This window comes from Anomaloglossus baeobatrachus, chromosome 11 (genome assembly GCF_048569485.1).
Source record: "Anomaloglossus baeobatrachus isolate aAnoBae1 chromosome 11, aAnoBae1.hap1, whole genome shotgun sequence".
Taxonomy (NCBI): domain Eukaryota; kingdom Metazoa; phylum Chordata; class Amphibia; order Anura; family Aromobatidae; genus Anomaloglossus; species Anomaloglossus baeobatrachus.
The window spans coordinates 98,160,929-98,188,656 of record NC_134363.1 but is presented as its reverse complement, the minus strand read 5'-3'; positions in this window follow the sequence as shown (position 1 = coordinate 98,188,656).

Below are 27,728 nucleotides of genomic sequence, written 5' to 3'. Positions count from 1 at the left end.
AAAGAAAGAGAGAACAAGAAAGAAAGAGAGCAAGAAAGAGAGAGCAAGAAAGAAAGAGCAAGAAAGAAAGAAAGAGCGTGAAAGAAAGAGAAAGCAAGAAAGAAAGAGCAAGAAAGAAAAAGCAAGAAAGAAAGAGCAAAAAAGAAAGAAAGAAACAAAGAACAAGAAAGAAAGAGCAAGAAAGAAAGAAAGAATGAGCAAGAAAGAAACAAAGAGCAAGAAAGAAAGAAAAAGCAAGAAGAAAGAAAAAGAAAGAAAGAAAGATAGAACAAGAAAGAAAAAAGAAGAAAGAAAGCAAGAAAGAAAGAGCAAAAAAGAAAGGGCAAAAAAGAAGGAAAGAGCAAGAAAGAGAGCAAGAAAGAAAGAGAGCAAGAAAGAAAGAGCAAGAAAGAAAGAGCAAGAAAAAAAGAGCAAGAAAGAGCAAGAAAGAAAGGGCAAAAAAGAAGGAAAAAGCAAGAAAGAGCAAGAAAGAAAGAAAGAGCAAGAAAGAAAGCAAGAAAAAGCAAGAAAGAGAGAGCAAGAAGGAAAGAGCAGGAAAGAAAGAGCAAGAAAGAAAGAAAGAGCAAGAAAGAAAGCAAGAAAGAGCAAGAAAGAGAGAGCAAGAAGGAAAGAGCAGGAAAGAAAGAGCAAGAAAGAAAGAGCAAGAAACAAAGAGCAAGAAAGAAAGCAAAAAAGAACAAGAAACAGAGAGCAAGAAGGAAAGAGCAAGAAAGAAAGAGCAAGAAAGAAAGAAGGTGCAAGAAAGAAAGAGCAAGAAAGAAAGAGCAGGAAAGAAAGAAAGAGCAAGAAAGAAAGCAAGAAAGAGCAAGAAAGAGAGAGCAAGAAGGAAAGAGCAAGAAAAAAAGAGCAAGAAAGAAAGAGCAAGAAAGAAAGCAAGAAAGCGAGAGCAAGAAAGAGCAAGAAAGAAAGAATGAGCAAGAAAGAAAGAATGAGCAAGAAAGAAAGCAAGAAAGAGCAAGAAAGAGAGCAAGAAGGAAAGAGCAAGAAAGAAAGAGCAAGAAAGAAAGAGCAAGAAAGAAAGAGCAAAAAAGAATGCAAGAAAGAGCAAGAAAGAAAGAATGAGCAAGAAAGAGCGAGAAAGAAAGAGAACAAGAAAGAAAGAAAGAGCGAGAAAGAAAGAAAGAGCAAGTAAGAAAGAGCAAGAAAGAAAGAGGAAGAAAGAAAGATAGAAAGAGCAAGAAAGAAAGAGCAAGAAAGAAAGAGAGCAAGAAAGAAAGAGAGCAAGAAAGAGAGCGAGAAAGAAAGAGCAAGAAAGAAAGAGAAAAAAAGAGAGCAAGAATGAAAGAAAGAGAGCAAGAAAGAGCAAGAAAGAGAGCAAGAAAGAAAGAAACAAAGAACAAGAAAGAAAGAGCAAGAAAGAAAGAAACAAAGAACAAGAAAGAAAGAGCAAGAAAGATAGAAAGCAAGAGAGAAAGAGCAAGAAAGAAAGAAAGAGCAAGAAAGTAAAGAGAGCAAGAAAGAGAAAGAAAGAATGAGCAAGAAAGAAAGAAAAAGCAAGAAAGAAAGAACAAGAAAGAAAGCAAGAAAGTAAGAGCAAGAAAAAAAAAACAAGAAAGAAAGCAAGAAAAAAAGAGCAAGAAAGAAAGAGCAAGAAGGAAAGCAAGAGCAAGAAAGAAAGAGCAAGAAAGAAAGAGCAAGAAAGAAAGTGCAAAAAAGAAAGAGCAAGAAAGAAAGAGCAAGAAAGAAAGAGCAAGAAAGAAAGAAAGAAAGAGCAAGAAAGAAAGAGCAAGAAAGAGAGAGCAAGAAAGAAAGAGGAAAAAAGAAAGAAAGAGCAAGAAAGAAAAAAAGAGCTAGAAAGAAAGAAAGCCAGAAAGAAAGAAAGATCAAGAAAGAAAGAGCAAGAAATTGCAAGAAAGAAAGAGCAAGAAAGAAAGAGAACAAGAAAGAAAGAAAGAGCAAGAAAGAAAGAATGAGCAAGAAAGAGCAAGAAAGAAAGAATGAGCAAGAAAGAAAGAGCGAGAAAGAAAGAAAGAAAGAACAAGAAAGAAAGAAAGAAAAAGCAAGAAAGAGAGAGCAAGAAAGAGAGACAAGAAAGAAAGAGCAAGAAAGATAGAAAGCAAGAAAGAAAGAGCAAGAAAGAAAGAAAGAAAGAGCAAGAAAGAAAGGAAGAGTAAGAAAGAGAATGAGCAAGAAAGAAAGAATGAGCAAGAAAGAGAAAGAATGAGCATGAAAGAAAGAGCAAGAAAGAAAGAGCAAGAAAGAAAGAGGAAGAAAGAGCAAGAAAGAAAGAAAAAGCAAGAAAGAAAGAACAAGAAAGAAAGCAAGAAAGTAAGAGCAAGAAATAAAGAACAAGAAAGAAAGCAAGAAAAAAAGAGCAAGAAAGAAACAAAGAGAAAGAAAGCAAGAAAGAAACAAAGAGAAAGAAAGCAAGAGAGAAAGAGCAAGAAAGAAAGAAAGCAAGAAAAAAAGAGCAAGAAAGAAAGGGCAAAAAAGTAGGAAGGAGCAACAAAGAAAGCTAGAAAGAAAGGGAGCAACAAAGAAAGAGCAAGAAAGAAAGAGCAAGAAAGAAAGCAAGAAAGAACAAGAAAGAGAGAGCAAGAAGGAAAGAGCAAGAAAGAAAGAAGGTGCAAGAAAGAAAGAGCAAGAAAGAAAGAGCAAGAAACAAAGAGCAAGAAAGAAAGAGCAAGAAAGAAATAAAGAAAGAGCTAGAAAGAAAGAGCAAGAAAGAAAGCAAGAAAGAAAAAGCAAGAAAGAAAGAGCAAGAAAGAAAGAATGAGCAAGAAAGAAAGAGCAAGAAAGAAAGAATGAGCAAGAAAAAAAAAGAGCAAGAAAGAAAGAACAAGAAAGAAAGAAAGAGCAAGAGAGAGAGAGCAAGAAAGAAAGAGCAAGAAAGAAAGAGCGTGAAAGAAAGAAAGCAAGAAAGAAAGAGCAAGAAAGAAAAAGCAAGAAAGAAAGAAAGAAACAAAGAACAAGAAAGAAAGAGCAGGAAAGAAAGAAAGCAAGAAAGAAAGAGCAAAAAAGAAAGAAAGAATGAGCAAGAAAGAAAGAAAGAGCAAGCTAGAGCAAGAAAGAAAGAGCAACAAAGAAAGAGCAACAAAGAACGAGAAAGAAAAAGCAAGAAAGAAAGTAAGAGCAAGAAAGAGAGCAAGAGAGAAAGAAAGAGCAAGAAAGAAAGAGCAAGAAAGAAAGAGCAAGAAAGAAAGAACAAGAAAGAAAGAGCAAGAAAGAAATAAAGCAAGAAAGAAAGCGCAAGAAAGAAAGAGCAAGAAAGAAAGAAATAGCAAGAAAGAGAAAGAAAGAATGAGCAAGAAAGAATGAGCAAGAAAGAGCAAGAAAGAGCAAGAAAGAAAGAAAGAGCAAGAAAGAAAGAGCAAGAAAGAGAGAGCAAGAAAGAAAGAGCAAAAAAGAAAGAGCAAGAAAGAAAGGGCAAAAAAGAAGGAAAAAGCAAGAAAGAAAGCTAGAAAGAAAGGGAGCAAGAAAGAAAGAGCAAGAAAGAGCAAGAAAGAAAGAAAGAGCAAGAAAGAAAGACAGCAAGAAAGAGCAAGAAAGAGAGAGCAAGAAGCAAAGAGCAAGAAAGAAAGAAAGAGAGCAAGAAACAAAGAGCAAGAAAGAAAGCAAAAAAGAACAAGAAACAGAGAGCAAAAAGGAAAGAGCAAGAAAGAAAGACCAAGAAAGAAAGAAGGTGCAAGAAAGAAAGAGCAAGAAAGAAAGAGCAAGAAAGAAAGAGCAAGAAAGAAAGAGCAGGAAAGAAAGAAAGAGCAAGAAAGAAAGCAAGAAAGAGAGAGCAAGAAAGAGAGAGCAAGAAGGAAAGAGCAAGAAAGAGCAAGAAAGAAAGAGCAAGAAAGAAAGCAAGAAAGCGAGAGCAAGAAAGAAAGAGGAAGAAAGAGAGCAAGAAGGAAAGAGCAAGAAAGAAAGAGCAAGAAAGAAAGAGCAAGAAAGAAAGAGCAAGAAAGAAAGAGCAAAAAAGAAAGCAAGAAAGAGCAAGAAAGAAAGAATGAGCAAGAAAGAAAGAATGAGCAAGAAAGAAAGAATGAGCAAGAAAGAAAGAGCGAGAAAGAAAGAACAAGAAAGAAAGAGCGAGAAAGAAAGAGAGCAAGAAAGAAAGAGCAAGAAAGAAAGAGCAAGAAAGAAAGAGAGCGAGAAAGAAAGAAAGAGCAAGAAAGAAAGAGCAAGAAAGAAAAAAAGGCAAGAAAGAAAGAAACAAAGAGCAAGAAAGAAAGCAAGAAAGAAAGCAAGAAAGAAAGAGCAAGAAAGAAAGAGCAAGAAAGAAAGCAAGAAAGAACAAGAAAGAGAGAGCAAGAAAGAAAGAAGATGCAGGAAAGAAAGAGCAAGAAAGAAAGAGCAAGAAAGAAAGAGCAAGAAACAAAGAGCAAGAAAGAAAGAGCAAGAAAGAAATAAAGAGCAAGAAAGAAAGAAAGAAAGAGCTAGAAAGAAAGAGCAAGAAAGAAAGCAAGAAAGAAAAAGCAAGAAAGAAAGAGAAAAAAAGAGAGCAAGAATGAAAGAAAGAAAGAGCAAGAAAGAAAGAAACAAAGAACAAGAAAGAAAGAGCAAGAAAGATAGATAGAAAGCAAGAGAGAAAGAGCAAGAAAGAAAGAAAGAGCAAGAAAGAAAGAGAGCAAGAAAGAGAAAGAAAGAATCCGCAAGAAAGAAAGAAAAAGCAAGAAAGAAAGCAAGAAAGTAAGAGCAAGAAAGAAAGAACAAGAAAGAAAGCAAGAAAAAAAGAGCAAGAAAGAAAGAGCAAGAAGGAAAGCAAGAGCAAGAAAGAAAGGAAGAGTAAGAAAGAGAATGAGCAAGAAAGAAAGAATGAGCAAGAAAGAAAGAGCAAGAAAGAAAGAAAGAGCAAGAAAGAGAAAGAATGAGCAAGAAAGAAAGAATGAGCATGAAAGAAAGAGCAAGAAAGAAAGAGCAAGAAAGAAAGAGAAAGAAAGAGCAAGAAAGAAAGAAAAAGCAAGAAAGAAAGAACAAGAAAGAAAGCAAGAAAGTAAGAGCAAGAAATAAAGAACAAGAAAGAAAGCAAGAAAAAAAGAGCAAGAAAGAAACAAAGAGAAAGAAAGCAAGAAAGAAACAAAGAGAAAGAAAGCAAGAGAGAAAGAGCAAGAAAGAAAGAAAGGAATAAAAAAGAGCAAGAAAGAAAGGGCAAAAAAGTAGGAAGGAGCAACAAAGAAAGCTAGAAAGAAAGGGAGCAACAAAGAAAGAGCAAGAAAGAAAGAGCAAGAAAGAAAGCAAGAAAGAACAAGAAAGAGAGAGCAAGAAGGAAAGAGCAAGAAAGAAAGAAGGTGCAAGAAAGAAAGAGCAAGAAAGAAAGAGCAAGAAAGAAAGCAAGAAAGAGCTAGAAAGAAAGAGCAAGAAAGAAAGCAAGAAAGAAAAAGCAAGAAAGAAAGAGCAAGAAAGAAAGAATGAGCAAGAAAGAAAGAGCAAGAAAGAAAGAACAAGAAAGAAAGAGCAAGAGAGACAGAGCAAGAAAGAAAGAGCAAGAAAGAAAAAGCAAGAAAGAAAGAGCAAGAAAGAAAGAAAGAAACAAAGAACAAGAAAGAAAGAGCAGGAAAGAAAGAAAGCAAGAAAGAAAGAGCAAAAAAGAAAGAAAGAATGAGCAAGAAAGAAAGAAAGAGCAACAAAGAAAGAGCAACAAAGAACGAGAAAGAAAAAGCAAGCAAGAAAGTAAGAGCAAGAAAGAAAGAGCAAGAGAGAAAGAAAGAGCAAGAAAGAAAGAAAGAAAGAAAGAAAGAACAAGAAAGAAAGAGCAAGAAAGAAATAAAGCAAGAAAGAAAGCGCAAGAAAGAAAGAGCAAGAAAGAAAGAAATAGCAAGAAAGAGAAAGAAAGAATGAGCAAGAAAGAAAGAAAGAGCAAGAAAGAAAGAAAGAGCAAGAAAGAAAGAGCAAGAAAGAAAGAGCAAGAAAAAAAGAGCAAAAAAGAAAGAGCAAGAAAGAAAGGGCAAAAAAAGAAGGAAAAAGCAAGAAAGAAAGCTAGAAAGAAAGGGAGCAAGAAAGAAAGAGCAAGAAAGAAAGAAAGAGCAAGAAAGAAAGACAGCAAGAAAGAGCAAGAAAGAAAGAGCAAGAAAGAAAGCAAGAAAGAGCAAGAAAGAGAGAGCAAGAAGCAAAGAGCAAGAAAGCAAGAGCAAGAAAGAAAGAGAGCAAGAAACAAAGAGCAAGAAAGAAAGCAAAAAAGAACAAGAAACAGAGAGCAAAAAGGAAAGAGCAAGAAAGAAAGACCAAGAAAGAAAGAAGGTGCAAGAAAGAAAGAGCAAGAAAGAAAGAGCAAGAAAGAAAGAGCAAGAAAGGAAGAGCAGGAAAGAAAGAAAGAGCAAGAAAGAAAGCAAGAAAGAGAGAGAAAGAAAGAGAGAGCAAGAAGGAAAGAGCAAGAAAGAAAGAGCAAGAAAGAGCAAGAAAGAAAGAGCAAGAAAGAAAGCAAGAAAGCGAGAGCAAGAAAGAAAGAGGAAGAAAGAGAGCAAGAAGGAAAGAGCAAGAAAGAAAGAGCAAGAAAGAAAGAGCAAGAGAGAAAGAGCAAAAAAGAAAGCAAGAAAGAACAAGAAAGAAAGAATGAGCAAGAAAGAAAGAATGAGCAAGAAAGAAAGAATGAGCAAGAAAGAAAGAGCGAGAAAGAAAGAACAAGAAACAAAGAGCGAGAAAGAAAGAGAGCAAGAAAGAAAGAGCAAGAAAGAAAGAGCAAGAAAGAAAGAGAGCGAGAAAGAAAGAAAGAGCAAGAAAGAAAGAGCAAGAAAGAAAAAAAGGCAAGAAAGAAAGAAACAAAGAGCAAGAAAGAAAGCAAGAAAGAAAGCAAGAAAGAAAGAGCAAGAAAGAAAGAGCAAGAAAGAAAGCAAGAAAGAACAAGAAAGAGAGAGCAAGAAAGAAAGAAGGTGCAAGAAAGAAAGAGCAAGAAGGAAAGAGCCAGAAAGAAAGAGCAAGAAATAAAGAGCAAGAAAGAAAGAGCAAGAAAGAAATAAAGAGCAAGAAAGAAAGCAAGAAAGAAAAAGCAAGAAAGAAAGAGCAAGAAAGAAAGAGAAAAAAAGAGAGCAAGAATGAAAGAAAGAAAGAGCAAGAAAGAAAGAAACAAAGAACAAGAAAGAAAGAGCAAGAAAGATAGATAGAAAGCAAGAGAGAAAGAGCAAGAAAGAAAGAAAGAGCAAGAAAGAAAGAGAGCAAGAAAGAGAAAGAAAGAATGAGCAAGAAAGAAAGGAAAAGCAAGAAAGAAAGCAAGAAAGTAAGAGCAAGAAAGAAAGAACAAGAAAGAAAGCAAGAAAAAAAGAGCAAGAAAGAAAGAGCAAAAGGAAAGCAAGAGCAAGAAAGAAAAAGCAAGAAAGAAAGAGCAAGAAAGAAAGTGCAAAAAAGAAAGAGCAAGAAAGAAAGAGCAAGAAAGAAAGAGCAAGAAAGAAAGAGCAAGAAAGAAAGAAAGAGCAAGAAAGAGAAAGAATGAGCAAGAAAGAAAGAATGAGCATGAAAGAAAGAAAGAGCAAGAAAGAAAGAGCAAGAAAGAAAGAGGAAGAAAGAGCAAGAAAGAAAGAGCAAGAAAGAAAGAAAAAGCAAGAAAGAAAGAACAAGAAAGAAAGAAAGCAAGAAAGTAAGAGCAAGAAATAAAGAACAAGAAAGAAAGCAAGAAAAAAAGAGCAAGAAAGAAACAAAGAGAAAGAAAGCAAGAAAGAAAGAGCAAGAAAGAAAGCAAGAAAGAAAGAGCAAAAAAAGAAAGGGCAAAAAAGTAGGAAGGAGCAAGAAAGAAAGCAAGAAAGAACAAGAAAGAGAGAGCAAGAAGGAAAGAGCAAGAAAGAAAGAAGGTGCAAGAAAGAAAGAGCAAGAAAGAAAGAGCAAGAAAGAAATAAAGAGCAAGAAAGAAAGCAAGAAAGAGCTAGAAAGAAAGAGCAAGAAAGAAAGCAAGAAAGAAAAAGCAAGAAAGAAAGAGCAAGAAAGAAAGAATGAGCAAGAAAGAAAGAGCAAGATAGAAAGAATGAGCAAGAAAGAAAGAGCAAGAAAGAAAGAAAGAACAAGAAAGAAAGAAAGAGCAAGAGAGAGAGAGAGCAAGAAAGAAAGAGCAAAAAAGAAAGAAAGAGCGTGAAAGAAAGAGAAAGCAAGAAAGAAAGAGCAAGAAAGAAAAAGCAAGAAAGAAAGAGCAAGAAAAAAAGAAAGAAACAAAGAACAAGAAAGAAAGAGCAGGAAAGAAAGAAAGCAAGAAAGAAAGAGCAAGAAAGAAAGAAAGAATGAGCAAGAAAGAAAGAAAGAGCAAGCAAGAGCAAGAAAGAAAGAGCAACAAAGAACGAGAAAGAAAAAGCAAGCAAGAAAGTAAGAGCAAGAAAGAAAGAGCAAGAGAGAAACAAAGAGCAAGAAAGAAAGAGCAAGAAAGAAAGAAAGAAACAAAGAACAAGAAAGAGCAAGAAAGAAATAAAGCAAGAAAGAAAGAGCAAGAAAGAAAGAAAGAAAGAAACAAAGAACAAGAAAGAGCAAGAAAGAAAGAGCAAGAAAGAAAGAGCAAGAAAGAGAAAGAAAGAATGAGCAAGAAAGAAAGAATGAGCAAGAAAGAGCAAGAAAGAAAGAGCAAGAAACAAAGAGCAAGAAAGAAACAAAGAGTAAGAAAGAAAGAAAAAGCAAGAAGAAAGAAAAAGAAAGAAAGAAAGAGCAAGAAAGAAAGAAGAAGAAAGAAAGCAAGAAAGAAAGAGCAAAAAAGAAAGGGCAAAAAAGAAGGAAAGAGCAAGAAAGGAAGCAAGAAAGAAAGAAAGAGCAAGAAAGAAAGAGCAAAAAAGAAAGAGCAAGAAAGAAAGGGCAAAAAAGAAGGAAAAAGCAAGAAAGAAAGCTAGAAAGAAAGGGAGCAAGAAAGAAAGAGCAAGAAAGAAAGAAAGAGCAAGAAAGAAAGACAGCAAGAAAGAGCAAGAAAGAAAGAAAGAGCAAGAAAGAAAGCAAGAAAGAGCAAGAAAGAGAGAGCAAGAAGGAAAGAGCAGGAAAGAAAGAGCAAGAAAGAAAGAAAGAGCAAGAAACAAAGAGCAAGAAAGAAGCAAAAAAGAACAAGAAACAGAGAGCAAGAAGGAAAGAGCAAGAAAGAAAGAACAAGAAAGAAAGAAGGTGCAGAAAGAAAGAGCAAGAAAGAAAGAGCAAGAAAGAAAGAGCAAGAAAGAAAGCAAGAAAGAGCAAGAAAGAGAGAACAAGAAGGAAAGAGCAAGAAAGAAAGAGCAAGAAAGAAAGAGCAAGAAAGAAAGCAAGAAAGCGAGAGCAAGAAAGAAAGAGCAAGAAAGAGAGCAAGAAGGAAAGAGCAAGAAAGAAAGAGCAAGAAAGAAAGAGCAAGAAAGAAAGAGCAAAAAAGAAAGCAAGAAAGAGCAAGAAAGAAAGAATGAGCAAGAAAGAAAGAATGAGCAAGAAAGAAAGAATGAGCAAGAAAGAGCGAGAAAGAAAGAACAGGAAAGAAAGAAAGAGCGAGAAAGAAAGAGAGCAAGTAAGAGAGAGCAAGAAAGAAAGAAAGAGGAAGAAAGAAAGATAGAAAGAGCAAGAAAGAAAGAGCAAGAAAGAAAGAGCAAGAAAGAAAGAGAGCGAGAAAGAAAGAGCAAGAAAGAAAGAGCAAGAAAGAAAGCAAGAAAGAACAAGAAAGAGAGAGTAAGAAAGAGAGAGCAAGAAAGAAAGAAGGTGCAAGAAAGAAAGAGCAAGAAAGAAAGAGCAAGAAAGAAAGCAAGAAAGAAAGCAAGAAAGAAAGAGCAAGAAAGAAAGAGCAAGAAAGAAAGCAAGAAAGAACAAGAAAGAGAGAGCAAGAAAGAGAGAGCAAGAAAGAAAGAAGGTGCAAGAAACAAAGAGCAAGAAAGAAAGAGCAAGAAAGAAAGAAAGAGCAAGAAAGAGCGTGAAAGAAAGAGAAAGCAAGAAAGAAAGAGCAAGAAAGAAAAAGCAAGAAAGAAAGAGCAAGAAAGAAAGAAAGAAACAAAGAACAAGAAAGAAAGAGCAGGAAAGAAAGAAAGCAAGAAAGAAAGAATGAGCAAGAAAGAGCAAGAAAGAAAGAGCAAGAAAGAAAAAGCAACAAAGAACGAGAAAGAAAAAGCAAGCAAGAAAGTAAGAGCAAGAAAGAAAGAGCAAGAGAGAAAGAAAGAGCAAGAAAGAAAGAGCAAGAAAGAAAGAAAGAAACAAAGAACAAGAAAGAGCAAGAAAGAAAGAGCAAGAAAGAAAGAAAGAGCAAGAAAGAGAAAGAAAGAATGAGCAAAAAAGACAGAATAAGCAAGAAAGAGCAAGAAAGAAAGAGCAAGAAACAAAGAGCAAGAAAGAAACAAAGAGTAAGAAAGAAAGAAAAAGCAAGAAGAAAGAAAAAGAAAGAAAGAAAGAGCAAGAAAGAAAGAAGAAGAAAGAAAGCAAGAAAGAAAGAGCAAAAAAGAAAGGGCAAAAAAGAAGGAAAGAGCAAGAAAGGAAGCAAGAAAGAAAGAAAGAAAGAGCAAGAAAGAAAGAGCAAAAAAGAAGGAGCAAGAAAGAAAGGGCAAAAAAGAAGGAAAAAGCAAGAAAGAAAGCTAGAAAGAAAGGGAGCAAGAAAGAAAAAGCAAGAAAGAGCAAGAAAGAAAGCAAGAAAGAGCAAGAAAGAGAGAGCAAGAAGGAAAGAGCAGGAAAGAAAGAGCAAGAAAGAAAGAAAGAAAGAAAGAACAAGAAACAAAGAGCAAGAAAGAAAGCAAAAAAGAACAAGAAACAGAGCAAGAAGGAAAGAGCAAGAAAGAAAGAACAAGAAAGAAACAAGGTGCAAGAAAGAAAGAGCAAGAAAGAAAGAGCAAGAAAGAGCAAGAAAGAAAGAGCAGGAAAGAAAGAAAGAAAGAGCAAGAAAGAAAGCAAGAAAGAGCAAGAAAGAAAGAGCAAGAAGGAAAGAGCAAGAAAGAAAGAGCAAGAAAGAGCAAGAAAGAAAGAGCAAGAAAGAAAGCAAGAAAGCGAGAGCAAGAAAGAAAGAGCAAGAAAGAGAGCAAGATGGAAAGAGCAAGAAAGAAAGAGCAAGAAAGAAAGAGCAAGAAAGAAAGAGGAAAAAAGAAAGCAAGAAAGAGCAAGAAAGAAAGAATGAGCAAGAAAGAAAGAATGAGCAAGAAAGAAAGAATGAGCAAGAAAGAGCGAGAAAGAAAGAACAGGAAAGAAAGAAAGAGCGAGAAAGAAAGAGCGAGAAAGAAAGAGAGCAAGTAAGAGAGAGCAAGAAAGAAAGAAAGAGGAAGAAAGAAAGATAGAAACAGCAAGAAAGAAAGAGCAAGAAAGAAAGAGCAAGAAAGAAAGAGAGCGAGAAAGAAAGAGCAAGAAAGAAAGAGCAAGAAAGAAAGCAAGAAAGAACAAGAAAGAGAGAGCCAGAAAGAGAGAGCAAGAAAGAAAGAAGGTGCAAGAAAGAAAGAGCAAGAAAGAAAGAAACAAAGAACAAGAAAGAAAGAGCAAGAAAGATAGATAGAAAGCAAGAGAGAAAGAGCAAGAAAGAGAAAGAATGAGCAAGAAAGAAAGAATGAGCATGAAAGAAAGAGCAAGAAAGAAAGAGCAAGAAAGAAAGAGAAAGAAAGAGCAAGAAAGAAAGAAAAAGCAAGAAAGAAAGAACAAGAAAGAAAGCAAGAAAGTAAGAGCAAGAAATAAAGAACAAGAAAGAAAGCAAGAAAAAAAGAGCAAGAAAGAAACAAAGAGAAAGAAAGCAAGAAAGAAACAAAGAGAAAGAAAGCAAAAGAGAAAGAGCTAGAAAGAAAGAAAGGAAGAAAAAAAGAGCAAGAAAGAAAGGGCAAAAAAGTAGGAAGGAGCAACAAAGAAAGCTAGAAAGAAAGGGAGCAACAAAGAAACAGCAAGAAAGAAAGAGCAAGAAAGAAAGCAAGAAAGAACAAGAAAGAGAGAGCAAGAAGGAAAGAGCAAGAAAGAAAGAAGGTGCAAGAAAGAAAGAGCAAGAAACAAAGAGCAAGAAACAAAGAGCAAGAAAGAAAGAGCAAGAAAGAAATAAAGAATGAGCAAGAAAGAAAGCAAGAAAGAGCTAGAAAGAAAGAGCAAGAAAGAAAGCAAGAAAGAAAAAGAAAGAAAGAGCAAGAAAGAAAGAATGAGCAAGAAAGAAAGAGCAAGAAAGAAAGAATGAGCAAGAAAGAAAGAGCAAGAAAGAAAGAACAAGAAAGAAAGAAAGAGCAAGAGAGCGAGAGCAAGAAAGAAAGAGCAAGAAAGAAAGAGCGTGAAAGAAAGAGAAAGCAAGAAAGAAAGAGCAAGAAAGAAAAAGCAAGAAAGAAAGAGCAAGAAAGAAAGAAACAAAGAACAAGAAAGAAAGAGCAGGAAAGAAAGAAAGCAAGAAAGAAAGAGCAAAAAAGAAAGAAAGAATGAGCAAGAAAGAAAGAAAGAGCAAGCAAGAGCAAGAAAGAAAGAGCAACAAAGAAAGAGCAACAAAGAACGAGAAAGAAAAAGCAAGCAAGAAAGTAAGAGCAAGAAAGAAAGAGCAAGAGAGAAAGAAAGAGCAAGAAAGAAAGAGCAAGAAAGAAAGAAAGAAATAAAGAACAAGAAAGAAAGAGCAAGAAAGAAATAAAGCAAGAAAGAAAGCGCAAGAAAGAAAGAGCAAGAAAGAAAGAAATAGCAAGAAAGAGAAAGAAAGAATGAGCAAGAAAGAAAGAATGAGCAAGAAAGAGCAAGAAAGAAAGAAAGAGCAAGAAAGAAAGAGCAAGAAAGAAAGAGCAAGAAAGAAAGAGCAAAAAAGAAAGAGCAAGAAAGAAAGGGCAAAAAAGAAGGAAAAAGCAAGAAAGAAAGCTAGAAAGAAAGGGAGCAAGAAAGAAAGAGCAAGAAAGAAAGAAAGAGCAAGAAAGAAAGACAGCAAGAAAGAGCAAGAAAGAAAGAGCAAGAAAGAAAGCAAGAAAGAGCAAGAAAGAGAGAGCAAGAAGCAAAGAGCAAGAAAGCAAGAGCAAGAAAGAAAGAATGAGAGCAAGAAACAAAGAGCAAGAAAGAAAGCAAAAAAGAACAAGAAACAGAGAGCAAAAAGGAAAGAGCAAGAAAGAAAGACCAAGAAAGAAAGAAGGTGCAAGAAAGAAAGAGCAAGAAAGAAAGAGCAAGAAAGAAAGAGCAGGAAAGAAAGAAAGAGCAAGAAAGAAAGCAAGAAAGAGAGAGCAAGAAAGAGAGAGCAAGAAGGAAAGAGCAAGAAAGAAAGAGCAAGAAAGAGCAAGAAAGAAAGAGCAAGAAAGAAAGAAATAAACAAAGAGCAAGAAAGAAAGCAAGAAAGAAAGAGAGCAAGAAAGAGCAAGAAAGAAAGAAAGAGCAAGACAGAGCAAGAAAGAAAGAAAGAGCAATAAAGAAAGAGCAAGAAAGAAAGAGCAAGCAAGAAAGAAAGAGCAAGAAAGAAAGAGCAAGAAAAAAAGAAAGAAACAAAGAGCAAGAAAGAAAGCAAGAAATAAAGAGCAAGAAAGAAAGAGAGCAAGAAAGAGCAAGAAAGAAAGAGAGCAAGAAAGAGCAAGAAAGAAAGAGCAAGAAACAAAGATCAAGAAAGAAAGAGCAAGAAAGAAAGAGCAAGAAAGAAAGAAACAAAGAGCAAGAAAGAAAGAAACAAAGAACAAGAAAGAAAGAGCAGGAAAGAAAGAAAGCAAGGAAGAAAGAGCAAGAAAGAGAATGAGCAAGAAAGAAAGAATGAGCAAGAAAGAGCAAGAAAGAAAAAGCAAGACAGGTAGAGGAAAAAAGAAAGAGAGCAAGAAAGAGCAAGAAAGAAAGAAAGAGCAAGAAATAAAGAGCAAGAAAGAAAGAGCAACAAAGAACGAGAAAGGAAGAGCAAGCAAGTAAGTAAGAGCAAGAAAGAAAGAGCAAGAGAGAAAGAAAGATCAAGAAAGAAAGAGCAAGAAAGAAAGAAACAAAGAACAAGAAAGAAAGAGCAAGAAAGAAAGAAAGCAAGAAAGAAAGAGGAAGAAAGAAAGAGAGCAAGAAAGAAAGAAAGAGCAAGAAAGAAAAAGAAAGAATGAGCAAGGAAGAAAGAATGAGCAAGAAAGAGCAAGAATGAAAGAAAGAGCAAGAAAGAAAGAGCAAGACAGAGCAAGAAAGAAAGAAAGAACAAGAAAGAAAGAGCAAGAAAGAAATAAAGAAAGAAACAAAGAGCAAGAAAGAAACAAAAGAGCAAGAAAGAAAGAAAGAGCAAGAAGGAAAGAAAAAGCAAGAAGAAAGAACAAGAAAGAAAGAGCAAAAAAGAAAGGGCAAAAAAGAAGGAAAGAGCAAGAAAGAAAGCTAGAAAGAGAGGGAGCAAGAAAGAAAGAAAGAGCAAGAAAGAAAGAGCAAGAAAGAGCAAGAAAGAAAGAGCAAAAAAGAAAGGGCAAAAAAGAATGAAAAAGCAAGAAATAAAGCTAGAAAGAAAGGGAGCAAGAAAGAAAGAGCAAGAAAGGGCAAGAAAGAAAGAGCAAGAAAGAAAGAGAGCAAGAAAGAGCAAGAAAGAGCAAGAAAGAAAGAGCAAGAAAGAAAGAATAAGCAAGAAAGAGCAGGAAAGAAAGAAAGAGCAAGAAAGAAAAAGCAAGAAAGAGAAAGAAACAAAGAAACAAAGAGCAAGAAAGAACCAAAGAGCAAGAAAGAAAGAAAAAGCAAGAAGAAAGAACAAGAAAGAAAGAGCAAAAAAAAAGGGCAAAAAAGAAGGAAAGAGCAAGAAAGAAAGCTAGAAAGAAAGAAAGCTAGAAAGAAAGGGAGCAAGAAAGAAAGAGCAAGAAAGAAAGAGCAAGAAAGAAAGAGCAAGAAAGAAAGAGCAAAAAAGAAAGTACAAAAAAGAAGGAAAAAGCAAGAAAGAAAGCTAGAAAGAAAGGGAGCAAGAAAGAAAGAAAGAAAGAGCAAGAAAGAAAGAGCAAGAAAGAAGAGAGCAAGAAAGAGCAAGAAAGAAAGAGCAAGAAAGAAAGAGCAAGAAAGAAAGCAAGAAAGAGAGAGCAAGAAGGAAAGAGAAAGAAATAAAGAAAGAGCAAGAAAGAAAGAAGAAGCAAGAAAGAAAGAGCAAGAAAGAAAGAGCAGGAAAGAAAGAGCAAGAAAGAAAGAAAGAGCAAGAAACAAAGAGCAAGAAAGAAAGCAAAAAAGAACAAGAAAGAGAGAGCAAGAAGGAAAGAGCAAGAAAGAAAGAAAGAGCAAGAAAGAAAGAAGGTGCAAGAAAGAAAGAGCAAGAAAGAAAGAGCAAGAAAGAATGAGCAATAAAGAAAGCAAGAAAGAGCAAGAAAGAAAGAAAGAGCAAGAAAGAAAGAGCAAGAAAGAAAGAATGAGCAAGAAAGAAAGAGCAAGAAAGAAAGAATGAGCAAGAAAGAAAGAGCAAGAAAGAAAGAGCAAGAAAGAAAGAGCAAGAAAGAATGAGCAAGAAAGAAAGAATGAGCAATAAAGAAAGCAAGAAAGAGCAAGAAAGAAAGAGCAAGAAAGAAAGAATGAGCAAGAAAGAAAGAGCAAGAAAGAAAGAATGAGCAAGAAAGAAAGAGCGAGAAAGAAAGAAAGAAAGAACAACAAAGAAAGAAAGAGCAAGAAAGAGAGAGCAAGAAAGACAGACAAGAAAGAAAGAGCAAGAAAGAGCAAGAAAGAAAGAAAAAGAAAGAGCAAGAAAGAAAGAGAGCGAGAAAGAAAGAGAAAGCAAGAAAGAAAGAGAGAAATAAAGAACAAGAAAGAAAGAGCAACAAAGAAAGAAAGCAAGAAAGAAAGAAAGCAAGAAAGAAAGAGCAAGAAAGAAAGAGCAAGAAAGAATGAGCAAGAAAGAAAGAATGAGCAAGAAAGAGCAAGCAAGAAAGAAAGAAAGAGCAAGACAGAGCAAGACAGAGCAAGAAAGAAAGAGCAAGAAAGAGCAAGAAAGAAAGAGCAAGAAAGAAAGAAATAAACAAAGAGCTAGAAAGAAAGCAAGAAAGAAAGAGAGCAAGAAAGAGCAAGAAAGAAAGAAAGAGCAAGACAGAGCAAGATAGAAAGAAAGAGCAAGAAAGAAAGAGCAAGAAAGAAAGAGCAAGAAAGAAAGAAAGAAACAAAGAGCAAGAAAGAAAGCAAGAAATAAAGAGCAAGAAAGAAAGAGAGCAAGAAAGAGCAAGAAAGAAAGAGAGCAAGAAAGAGCAAGAAAGAAAGAGCAAGAAAGAAAGAGCAAAAAAGAAAGATCAAGAAAGAAAGAGCAAGAAAGAAAGAGCAAGAAAGAAAGAAACAAAGAGCAAGAAAGAAAGAAACAAAGAACAAGAAAGAAAGAGCAGGAAAGAAAGAAAGCAAGGAAGAAAGAGCAAGAAAGAGAATGAGAATGAGCAAGAAAGAAAGAATGAGCAAGAAAGAGCAAGAAAGAAAAAGCAAGACAGGAAGAGGAAAAAAGAAAGAGAGCAAGAAAGAGCAAGAAAGAAAGAAAGAGCAAGAAATAAAGAGCAAGAAAGAAAGAGCAACAAAGAACGAGAAAGAAAGAGCAAGCAAGTAAGTAAGAGCAAGAAAGAAAGAGCAAGAGAGAAAGAAAGATCAAGAAAGAAAGAGCAAGAAAGAAAGAAACAAAGAACAAGAAAGAAAGAGCAAGAAAGAAAGCAAGAAAGAAAGAGGAAGAAAGAAAGAGAGTAAGAAAGAAAGAAAGAGCAAGAAAGAAAGAGAAAGAATGAGCAAGGAAGAAAGAATGAGCAAGAAAGAGCAAGAATGAAAGAAAGAGCAAGAAAGAAAGAGCAAGACAGAGCAAGAAAGAAAGAAAGAACAAGAAAGAAAGAGCAAGAAAGAAATAAAGAAAGAAACAAAGAGCAAGAAAGAAACAAAGAGCAAGAAAGAAAGAGCAAGAAGGAAAGAAAAAGCAAGAAGAAAGAACAAGAAAGAAGGAAAGAGCAAGAAAGAAAGCTAGAAAGAAAGAAAGCTAGAAAGAAAGGGAGCAAGAAAGAAAGAGCAAGAAAGAGCAAGAAAGAAAGAGCAAAAAAGAAAGGGCAAAAAAGAAGGAAAAAGCAAGAAATAAAGCTAGAAAGAAAGGGAGCAAGAAAGAAAGAGCAAGAAAGAAAGAGAGCAAGAAAGAGCAAGAAAGAAAGAAAGAGCAAGAAAGAGCAAGAAAGAAAGAGCAAGAAAGAAAGAAGGTGGAAGAAAGAATGAGCAAGAAAGAATGAGCAGGAAAGAAAGAGCAGGAAAGAAAGAGCAAGAAGGAAAGAGCAAGAAAGAAAGAGCAAGAAAGACAGGCAAGAAAGAGAGAGCAAGAAAGAAAGAGCAAGAAAGAGAAAGCAAGAAAGAAAGGGCAAGAAAGAAAGAGCAAGAAAGAAAGAGCAAGCAAGAAAGAAAGAGCAAGAAAGAAAGATCAAGAAAGAAAGAAAGAGCAAGAAAGAAAGAGAGAAACAAAGAACAAGAAAGAAAAAGCAAGAAAGAAAGAACAAGAAAGAAAGAGCAAGCAAGAAAGAAAGAGCAAGAAAGAAAGAGCAAGAAAGAAAGAAAGAGCAAGAAAGAAAGAGAGAAACAAAAAACAAGAAAGAAAAAGCAAGAAAGAAAGAGCAAGAAAGAAAGAGAAAGAAAGAATGAGCAAGAAAGAGCAAGAATGAAAGAGCAAGAAAGAAAGAAACAAAGAACAAGAAAGAAAGAGCAGGAAAGAAAGAAAGCAAGAAAGAGCAAGAAAGAATGAGCAAGAAAGAAAGAATGAGCAAGAAAGAGCAAGAAAGAGCAAGAAAGAAAGAAAGAGCAAGAAAGAGCAAGAAAGAAAGAGCAAGAAAAAAAGAAACAAAGAACAAGAAAGAGCAAGAAAGAAAGAAAGCAAGAAAGAAAGAGCAAGAAAGAAAGAGAGCAAGAAAGAGAGAAAGAGCAAGAAAGAAAGAAAGAGCAAGAAAGAGCAAGAAAGAGCAACAAAGAAAGAAAGAGAAAGAAAGAGCAAGAAAGAAAGAAGCAAAGAACAAGAAAGAGCAAGAAAGAAAGAGAGCAAGAAAGAAAGTAAGAGCAAGAAACAAAGAGAAAGAATGAGCAAGAAAGAGCAAGAAAGAAAGAAAGAGCAAGACAGAAAGATCAAGAAAGAAAGAAAGTGCAAGAAAGAGCAGGAAAGAAAGAGCAAGAAAGAAAGAAAGAAACAAAAAGCAAGAAAGAAAGCAAGAAAGAAAGAGCAATAAAGAAAGAGAGCAAGAAAGAGCAAGAAAGAGAAAGAAAGAAAGAGCAAGAAAGAATGAAAGCGCAAGAAATAGAGAGCAAGAAGGATAGAGCAAGAAAGAAAGAGAGCAAGAAAGAAAGAGCAAGAAAGAAAGAGCAAGAAAGAAAGAAACAAAGAACAAGAAAGAAAGGGCAAAAAAGAAAGAAAGCAAGAAAGAAAGAGGAAGAAAGAATAAGAAAGAAAGAATGAGCGAGAAAGAGCAAGAAACAAAGAAAGAGCAAGACAGAAAGAGCAAGAAAGAAAGAGCAAGAAAGAAAGAGCAAGAAAGAAAGAGCAAGAAAGAAAGAAAGAGCAAGAAAGAAAGAGCAAGAAAGAAAGAAACAAAGAACAAGAAAGAAAGAGCAAAAAAAAAGAAAGAAAGAAAGAGCAAGAAAGAAAGCAGGAAAGAAAGAGAGCAAGAAAGAGCAAGAAAGAAAGAAAAAGCAAGAAATAGAGAGCAAGAAAGAAAGAATGAGCAAGAAAGAAAGATAGAAAGAGCAAGAAAGAAAGAGCAAGAAAGAAAGATAGAAAGAACAAGAAAGAAAGAGCAAGAAAGATAGAAAGAGCAAGAAAGAAAGAGCAAGAAAGAAAGAAAGAAACAAAGAACAAGAAAGAAAGAGCAAAAAAGAAAGAAAGCAAGAAAGAAAGAGAGCAAGAAAGAAAGAGAGCAAGAAAGAAAGAGCAATAAAGAAAGAGAAAGAAAGAGCAAGAAAGAGCAAGAAAGAAAGAAACAAAGAACAAAGAAAGAAAGAGCAAGAAAAAAAGAAAGAAAGAGCAAGAAAGAAAGCAAGAAAGAAAGAGCAAGAAAGAAAGAGCAAGAAGGAAAGAGCAAGAAAGAAAGAAAGAGCAAGAAAGAAAGAGCAAGAAAGAAAGAAACAAAGAACAAGAAAGAAAGAGCAAAAAAAAAAAGAAAGAAAGAGCAAGAAAGAAAGCAGGAAAGAAAGAGAGCAAGAAAGAACAAGAAAGAAAGAGCAAGAAATAAAGAAAAAGCAAGAAAGAGAGAGCAAGAAAGAAAGAGCAAGAAAGAAAGAATGAGCAAGAAAGAAAGACAGAAAGAGCAAGAAAGAAAGAGCAAGAAAGAAAGATAGAAAGAGCAAGAAAGAAAGAGCAAGCAAGAAAGTAAGAGCAAGAAAGAAAGAGTAAGAGAGAAAGAAAGAGCAAGAAAGAAAGAGCAAGAAAGAAAGAAATAAAGAACAAGAAAGAAAGAGCAAGAAAGAAAGAAAGCAAGAAAGAAAGAGCACGAAAGAAAGAGAGAAAGAAAGAAAGAAAGAGCAAGAAAGAGCAAGAAAGAAAGAGCAACAAAGAAAGAAAGAGAAAGAAAGAGCAAGCAAGAAAGAAAGAGCAAGAAAGGAAGAGCAAGAGAGAAAGAAAGAGCAAGAAAGAAAGAAAGAAAGAAGCAAAGAACAAGAAAAAAAGAGCAAGAAAGAATGAAAGCACAAGAAATAGAGAGCAAGAAGGAAAGAGCAAGAAAGAAAGAGAGCAAGAAAGAAAAAGTGCAAGAAAGAAAGAGCAAGAAAGAAAGAAACAAAGAACAAGAAAGAAAGGGCAAAAAAGAAAGAAAGCAAGAAAGAAAGAGGAAGAAAGAATAAAAAAAGAATGAGCGAGAAAGAGCAAGAAACAAAGAAAGAGCAAGAAAGAAAGAGCAAGAAAGAAAGAGCAAGAAAGAAAGAGCAAGAAAGAAAGAAAGAGCAAGAAAGAAAGAAACAAAGAACAAGAAAGAAAGAGCAAAAAAAAAGAAAGAAAGAAAGAGCAAGAAAGAAAGCAGGAAAGAAAGAGAGCAAGAAAGAGCAAGAAAGAAAGAAAAAGCAAGAAAGAGAGAGCAAGAAAGAAAGAATGAGCAAGAAAAAAAGATAGAGCAAGAAAGAAAGAGCAAGAAAGAAAGATAGAAAGAGCAAGAAAGAAAGAGCAAGAAAGAAAGATAGAAAGAGCAAAAAAGAAAGAGCAAGAAAGAAACAAAGAAACAAAGAACAAGAAAGAAAGAGCAAAAAAGAAAGAAAGCAAGAAAGAAAGAGAGCAAGAAAGAAAGAGAGCAAGAAAGAGAGAGCAATAAAGAAAGAGAAAGAAAGAGCAAGAAAGAGCAAGAAAGAAAGAAACAAAGAAAGAAAGAGCAAGAAAAAAGAAAGAAAGAGCAAGAAAGAAAGAAAGAAAGAAAGAGCAAGAAAGAAAGAGCAAGAAAGAAAGAGCAAGAAAGAAAGAAAGAACAAGAAAGAAAGAGCAAGAAAGAAAGAAACAAAGAACAAGAAAGAAAGAGCAAAAAAAAAAGAAAGAAAGAGCAAGAAAGAAAGCAGGAAAGAAAGAGAGCAAGAAAGAGCAAGAAAGAAAGAGCAAGAAATAAAGAAAAAGCAAGAAAGAGAGAGCAAGAAAGAAAGAGCAAGAAAGAAAGAATGAGCAAGAAAGAAAGAGCAAGCAAGAAAGTAAGAGCAAGAAAGAAAGAGTAAGAGAGAAAGAAAGAGAAAGAAAGAAAGAGCAAGAAAGAAAGAAATAAAGAACAAGAAAGAAAGAGCAAGAAAGAAAGAAAGCAAGAAAGAAAGAGCACGAAAGAAAGAGAGAAAGAAAGAAAGAGCAAGAAAGAGCAAGAAAGAAAGAAAGAGCAAGAAAGAGCAAGAAAGAAAGAGCAACAAAGAAAGAAAGAGAAAGAAAGAGCAAGCAAGAAAGAAAGAGCAAGAAAGGAAGAGCAAGAGAGAAAGAAAGAGCAAGAAAGAAAGAAAGAAAGAAGCAAAGAACAAGAAAAAAAGAGCAAGAAAGAAAGAAATAGAGCAAGAAAGAAAGAGCAAGAAAGAAAGAGAAAGAATGAGCAAGAAAGATCAAGAAAGAAAGAAAGAGCAAGACAGAAAGATCAAGAAAGAAAGAAAGTGCAAAAAAGAGGAAGAAAGAAAGAGCAAGAAAGAAAGAAACAAAAAGCAAGAAAGAAAGCAAGAAAGAAAGAGAAAGAAAGAGAGCAAGAAAGAGCAAGAAAGAGAAAGAAAGAAAGAGCAAGAAAGAATGAAAGCGCAAGAAAGAGAGAGCAAGAAGGAAAGAGCAAGAAAGAAAGAGAGCAAGAAAGAAAAAGTGCAAGAAAGAAAGAGCAAGAAAGAAAGAGCAAGAAAGAAAGAAACAAAGAACAAGAAAGAAAGGGCAAAAAAGAAAGAAAGCAAGAAAGAAAGAGGAAGAAAGAATAAGAAAGAAAGAATGAGCGAGAAAGAGCAAGAAACAAAGAAAGAGCAAGACAGAAAGAGCAAGAAAGAAAGAGCAAGAAAGAAAGAGCAAGAAAGAAAGAGCAAGAAAGAAAGAAAGAGCAAGAAAGAAAGAGCAAGAAAGAAAGAAACAAAGAACAAGAAAGAAAGAGCAAAAAAAAAGAAAGAAAGAAAGAGCAAGAAAGAAAGCAGGAAAGAAAGAGAGCAAGAAAGAGCAAGAAAGAAAGAAAAAGCAAGAAAGAGAGAGCAAGAAAGAAAGAATGAGCAAGAAAGAAAGATAGAAAGAGCAAGAAAGAAAGAGCAAGAAAGAAAGAAACAAAGAACAAGAAAGAAAGAGCAAGAAAGAAAGATAGAAAGAGCAAGAAAGAAAGAAAGAAACAAAGAACAAGAAAGAAAGAGCAAAAAAGAAAGAAAGCAAGAAAGAAAGAGAGCAAGAAAGAAAGAGAGCAAGAAAGAAAGAGCAATAAAGAAAGAGAAAGAAAGAGCAAGAAAGAGCAAGAAAGAAAGAAACAAAGAACAAAGAAAGAAAGAGCAAGAAAAAAAGAAAGAAAGAGCAAGAAAGAAAGCAAGAAAGAAAGAGCAAGAAAGAAAGAGCAAGAAGGAAAGAGCAAGAAAGAAAGAAAGAGCAAGAAAGAAAGAAACAAAGAACAAGAAAGAAAGAGCAAAAAAAAAAAGAAAGAAAGAGCAAGAAAGAAAGCAGGAAAGAAAGAGAGCAAGAAAGAACAAGAAAGAAAGAGCAAGAAATAAAGAATGAGCAAGAAAGAAAGACAGAAAGAGCAAGAAAGAAAGAGCAAGAAAGAAAGATAGAAAGAGCAAGAAAGAAAGAGCAAGCAAGAAAGTAAGAGCAAGAAAGAAAGAGTAAGAGAGAAAGAAAGAGCAAGAAAGAAAGAGCAAGAAAGAAAGAAATAAAGAACAAGAAAGAAAGAGCAAGAAAGAAAGAAAGCAAGAAAGAAAGAGCACGAAAGAAAGAGAGAAAGAAAGAAAGAAAGAGCAAGAAAGAGCAAGAAAGAAAGAGCAAGAAAGAAAGAGCAACAAAGAAAGAAAGAGAAAGAAAGAGCAAGCAAGAAAGAAAGAGCAAGAAAGGAAGAGCAAGAGAGAAAGAAAGAGCAAGAAAGAAAGAAAGAAAGAAGCAAAGAACAAGAAAAAAAGAGCAAGAAAGAATGAAAGCACAAGAAATAGAGAGCAAGAAGGAAAGAGCAAGAAAGAAAGAGAGCAAGAAAGAAAAAGTGCAAGAAAGAAAGAGCAAGAAAGAAAGAAACAAAGAACAAGAAAGAAAGGGCAAAAAAGAAAGAAAGCAAGAAAGAAAGAGGAAGAAAGAATAAAAAAGAAAGAATGAGCGAGAAAGAGCAAGAAACAAAGAAAGAGCAAGAAAGAAAGAGCAAGAAAGAAAGAGCAAGAAAGAAAGAGCAAGAAAGAAAGAAAGAGCAAGAAAGAAAGAGCAAGAAAGAAAGAAACAAAGAACAAGAAAGAAAGAGCAAAAAAAAAGAAAGAAAGAAAGAGCAAGAAAGAAAGCAGGAAAGAAAGAGAGCAAGAAAGAGCAAGAAAGAAAGAAAAAGCAAGAAATAGAGAGCAAGAAAGAAAGAATGAGCAAGAAAGAAAGATAGAGCAAGAAAGAAAGAGCAAGAAAGAAAGATAGAAAGAGCAAGAAAGAAAGAGCAAGAAAGAAAGATAGAAAGAGCAAAAAAGAAAGAGCAAGAAAGAAACAAAGAAACAAAGAACAAGAAAGAAAGAGCAAAAAAGAAAGAAAGCAAGAAAGAAAGAGAGCAAGAAAGAAAGAGAGCAAGAAAGAGAGAGCAATAAAGAAACAGAAAGAAAGAGCAAGAAAGAGCAAGAAAGAAAGAAACAAAGAAAGAAAGAGCAAGAAAAAAAGAAAGAAAGAGCAAGAAAGAAAGAAAGAAAGAAAGAGCAAGAAAGAAAGAGCAAGAAAGAAAGAAAGAGCAAGAAAGAAAGAGCAAGAAAGAAAGAAACAAAGAACAAGAAAGAAAGAGCAAAAAAAAAAAGAAAGAAAGAGCAAGAAAGAAAGCAGGAAAGAAAGAGAGCAAGAAAGAGCAAGAAAGAAAAAGCAAGAAAGAGAGAGCAAGAAAGAAAGAGCAAGAAAGAAAGAATGAGCAAGAAAGAAAGAATGAGCAAGAAAGAAAGATAGAAAGAGCAAGAAAGAAAGAGCAAGAAAGAAAGATAGAAAGAGCAAGAAAGAAAGAGCAAGCAAGAAAGTAAGAGCAAGAAAGAAAGAGTAAGAGAGAAAGAAAGAGAAAGAAAGAGCAAGAAAGAAAGAAATAAAGAACAAGAAAGAAAGAGCAAGAAAGAAAGAAAGCAAGAAAGAAAGAGCACGAAAGAGAGAAAGAAAGAAAGAAAGAGCAAGAAAGAGCAAGAAAGAAAGAAAGAGCAAGAAAGAGCAAGAAAGAAAGAGCAACAAAGAAAGAAAGAGAAAGAAAGAGCAAGCAAGAAAGAAAGAGCAAGAAAGGAAGAGCAAGAGAGAAAGAAAGAGCAAGAAAGAAAGAAAGAAAGAAGCAAAGAACAAGAAAAAAAGAGCAAGAAAGAAAGAAATAGAGCAAGAAAGAAAGAGCAAGAAAGAAAGAGAAAGAATGAGCAAGAAAGATCAAGAAAGAAAGAAAGAGCAAGACAGAAAGATCAAGAAAGAAAGAAAGTGCAAAAAAGAGGAAGAAAGAAAGAGCAAGAAAGAAAGAAACAAAAAGCAAGAAAGAAAGCAAGAAAGAAAGAGAAAGAAAGAGAGCAAGAAAGAGCAAGAAAGAGAAAGAAAGAAAGAGCAAGAAAGAATGAAAGCGCAAGAAAGAGAGAGCAAGAAGGAAAGAGCAAGAAAGAAAGAGAGCAAGAAAGAAAAAGTGCAAGAAAGAAAGAGCAAGAAAGAAAGAGCAAGAAAGAAAGAAACAAAGAACAAGAAAGAAAAGGCAAAAAAGAAAGAAAGCAAGAAAGAAAGAGGAAGAAAGAATAAGAAAGAATGAATGAGCGAGAAAGAGCAAGAAAGAAAGAGCAAGAAAGAAAGAGCAAGAAAGAAAGAGCAAGAAAGAAAGAGCAAGAAAGAAAGAAACAAAGAACAAGAAAGTAAGAGCAAAAAAAAGAAAGAAAGAAAGAGCAAGAAAGAAAGCAGGAAAGAAAGAGAGCAAGAAAGAGCAAGAAAGAAAGAAAGAGCAAGAAAGAAAGAAAAAGCAAAAAAGAGAGAGCAAGAAAGAAAGAGCAAGAAAGAAAGATAGAAAGAGCAAGAAAGAAAGAGCAAGAAAGAAAGATAGAAAGAGCAAGAAAGAAAGAGCAAGAAAGAAAAATAGAAAGAGCAAGAAAGAAAGAACAAGAAAGAAAGAGCAAGAAAGAAAGAGCAAGAAAGAAAGAGCAAGAAAGAAAGAGCAAGAAAGAAAGAAAGAAACAAAGAACAAGAAAGAAAGAGCAAAAAAGAAAGAAAGCAAGAAAGAAAGAGAGCAAGAAAGAAAGAGAGCAAGAAAGAAAGAGCAATAAAGAAAGAGAAAGAAAGAGCAAGAAAGAGCAAGAAAGAAAGAAACAAAGAACAAAGAAAGAAAGAGCAAGAAAGAAAGCAAGAAAGAAAGAGAGCAAGAAAGAGCAAGAAAGAAAGAGCAAGAAAGAAAGAAAGAAAAAGCAAGAAAGAGCAAGAAAGAAAGAGAAAGAAAGAGCAAGAAAGAAAGAAAGAGCAAGAAAGAGAGAGCAAGAGCAAGAAAGAGAAAGCAAGAAGGAAAGAGCAAGAAAAAAAGAAAGAGCAAGAAAGAAAGAGCAAGAAAGAAAGAGCAAGAAAGAAAGATAGAAAGAGCAAGAAAGAAAGAGTAAGAAAGAAAGAAAGAAACAAAGAACAATTTAAGAAAGAGAGCAAAAAAGAAAGAAAGCAAGAAAGAAAGAGCAAGAAAGAAAGAGCAAGAAAGAAACAAAGAACAAGAAAGAAAGAGCAAGAAAGAAAGAAAGCAAGAAAGAAAGAACAAGAAAGAAAGAAAGAGCAAGAAAGAAAGAAAGAGCAAGAAAGACAGAGCAAGAAAGAGCAAGAAAGAAAGAGCAAGAAAGAAAGAGCAAGCAAGAAAGAAAGAGCAAGAAAGAAAGAAACAAAGAACAAGAAAGAAAGAGCAAGAAAGAAAGAAAGAGCAAGAAAGAAAGAAAGAGCAAGAAAGAAAGAGCAAGAAAGAGCAAGACAGAGCAAAAAAAAGAAAGAAAAAAAAGAAAGAAAGAGCAAGAAAGAAAGCAAGATAGAAAGAGCAAGAAAGAAAGCAAGAAAGAGCAAGAAAGAAAGAGCAAGAAAGAAAGAGCAAGAAAGAGAGAGCAAGAAGGAAAGAGCAAGAAAGAAAGAGAGCAAGAAAGAAAGATAGAGAGAGCAAGAAAGAAAGCAAGAAAGAAAATGAGCAAGAAAGAAAGGGCAAGAAAGAAAGAATGAGCAAGAAAGAAAGGGCAAGAAAGATAGAAAGAGCAAGAAAGAAAGAAAGAGCAAGAAAGAGAGGAAGAAAGACAGACAAGAAAGAAAGAGCAAGAAAGATAGAAAGAGCAAGAAAGAGAGAGCAAGAAAGAGCAAGAAAAAGAGAGCAATAAAAGAAAAAGAAAGAGCAATAAAGAAAGAAAAAGAAAGAGCAAGCAAGAAAGAAAGAGGAAGAAAGAAAGAGCAAGCAAGAAAGAGCAAGAAAGAAAGAGAAAGAAACAAAGAAAGAAAGAGAAAGAAAGAATGAGCGAGAAAGAAAGAATGAGCAAGAAAGAGCAAGAAACAAAGAAAGAGCAAGAAAGAAAGAGCAAGACAGAAAGAGCAAGAAAGAAAGAAAGAGCAAGAAAAAGCAAGCAAGAAAGAAAGAGCAAGAAAGAGCAAGAAAGAAAGAGAAAGAAAGAATGAGCAAGAAAGAATGAGCAAGAAAGAAAGAGCAAGAAAGAAAGAAAGAGCAAGAAAGAAAGAGCAAGAAAAAAAGAAAGAAACAAAGAGCAAGAAAGAAAGCAAGAAAGAAAGAGCAAGAAAGAAAAAGAGCAAGAAAGAGCAAGAAAGAAAGAAAGAGCAAGAAAGAGAGAGCAAGAAGGAAAGAGCAAGAAAGAAAGAGAGCAAGAAAGAGAGAGCAAGAAAGAAAGAGCAAGAAAGAAAGAGCAAGAAAGAAAGAGAGCAAGAAAGAAAGAATGAGCAAGAAGGAAAGAGAAAGAAAGAAAGAAAGAAACAAAGAGCAAGAAAGAGAGCAAGAAAGAAAGAGAGCAAGAAAGAGCAAGAAAGAAAGAAAGAGCAAGAAAGAAAGAGCAAGAAAGAAAGAGAGAGCAAGAAGGAAAGAGCAAGAAAGAAAGAAAGAGCAAGAAAGAAAGCGAGCAAGAAAGAAAGAAAGTGCAAGAAAGAAAGAGCAAGAAAGAAAGATAGAAAGAGCAAGAAAGAAAGCAAGAAAGAAAGAGCAAGAAAGAAACAAAGAACAAGAAAGAAAGAGAAAGAATGAGCAAGAAAGAAAGAATGAGCAAGAAAGAGCAAGAAACAAAGAAAGAGCAAGACAGAAAGAGCAAATAAAGAAAGAAAGAGCAAGAAAGAGCAAGAAAGAAAGAAAGAGCAAGAAAGAAAAAGCAAGAAAGAAAGAGCAAAAAAGAAAGAAAGAGCAAGCAAGAAAGGAAGAAAGAAAGAGCAAGAAAGAAAGAGCAAGAAAGAAAGAGCAAGAAAGAAAGAGCAATAAAGAAAGAGCAAGACAGAGCAAGAAAGAAAGAGCAAGACAGCAAGAAAGAAAGAGCAAGAAAGAGCAAAAAAGAACGAGCAAGAAAGAAAGAGCAAGAAAAAAAGAAAGAGCAAGAAAGAAAGAAGCAAAGACCAAGAAAGAAAGAAACAAACAAAGAGCAAGAAAGAAAGCAAGAAAGAAAGAGCAAGAAAGAAAGAGCAAGAAAGAAAGAAAAAGCAAGAAAGAGAGAGCAAGAAGGAAAGAGCAAGAAAGAAAGAAAGAAAGAGCAAGAAAGAAAGAAAGAGCAAGAAAGAAAGAAAGTGCAAGAAAGAGCAAGAAAGAAAGAGCAAGAAAGAAAAAGAAAGAAAGAGCAAGCAAGAAAGAGAACGAAAGAATGAGCAAGAAAGAAAGAATGAGCAAGAAACAGCAAGAAAGAAAGAGCAATAAAGAAAGAGCAAGACAGAGCAAGAAAGAAAGAGCAAGACAGCAAGAAAGAAAGAGCAAGAAAGAGCAAGAAAAAAAGAAAGAGCAAGAAAGAAAGAAGCAAAGACCAAGAAAGAAAGAAACAAACAAAGAGCAAGAAAGAAAGCAAGAAAGAAAGAGCAAGAAAGAAAGAGCAAGAAAGAGAGAGCAAGAAGGAAAGAGCAAGAAAGAAAGAAAGAGCAAGAAAGAAGGAAAGAGCAATAAAGAAAGAGAAAGAAAGAAAGAGAGTGCAAGAAAGAGCAAGAAAGAAAGAGCAAGAAAGAAAGAAAGAGCAAGAAAGAAAGAGAGCAAGAAAGAAAGCAAGAAAGAAAGAATGAGCAAGAGAGAAAGGGCAAGAAAGAAAGAATGAGCAAGAAAGGGAGAGCAAGAAAGAAAGAGCAAGAAAAAGAGAGCAAAAAAGAAAGAAAAAAAGCAAGAAAGAAAGAAAAAGAAAGAGCAAGCAAGAAAGAAAGAGGAAGAAAGAAAGAGCAAGCAAGAAAGAAAGAGGAAGAAAGAGCAAAAAAGAAAGAAAGTGCAAGAAAGAAAGAGCAAGAAAGAAAGAAAGAAACAAAGAACAAGAAAGAAAGAGCAAGAAAGAAAGAGCAAAAA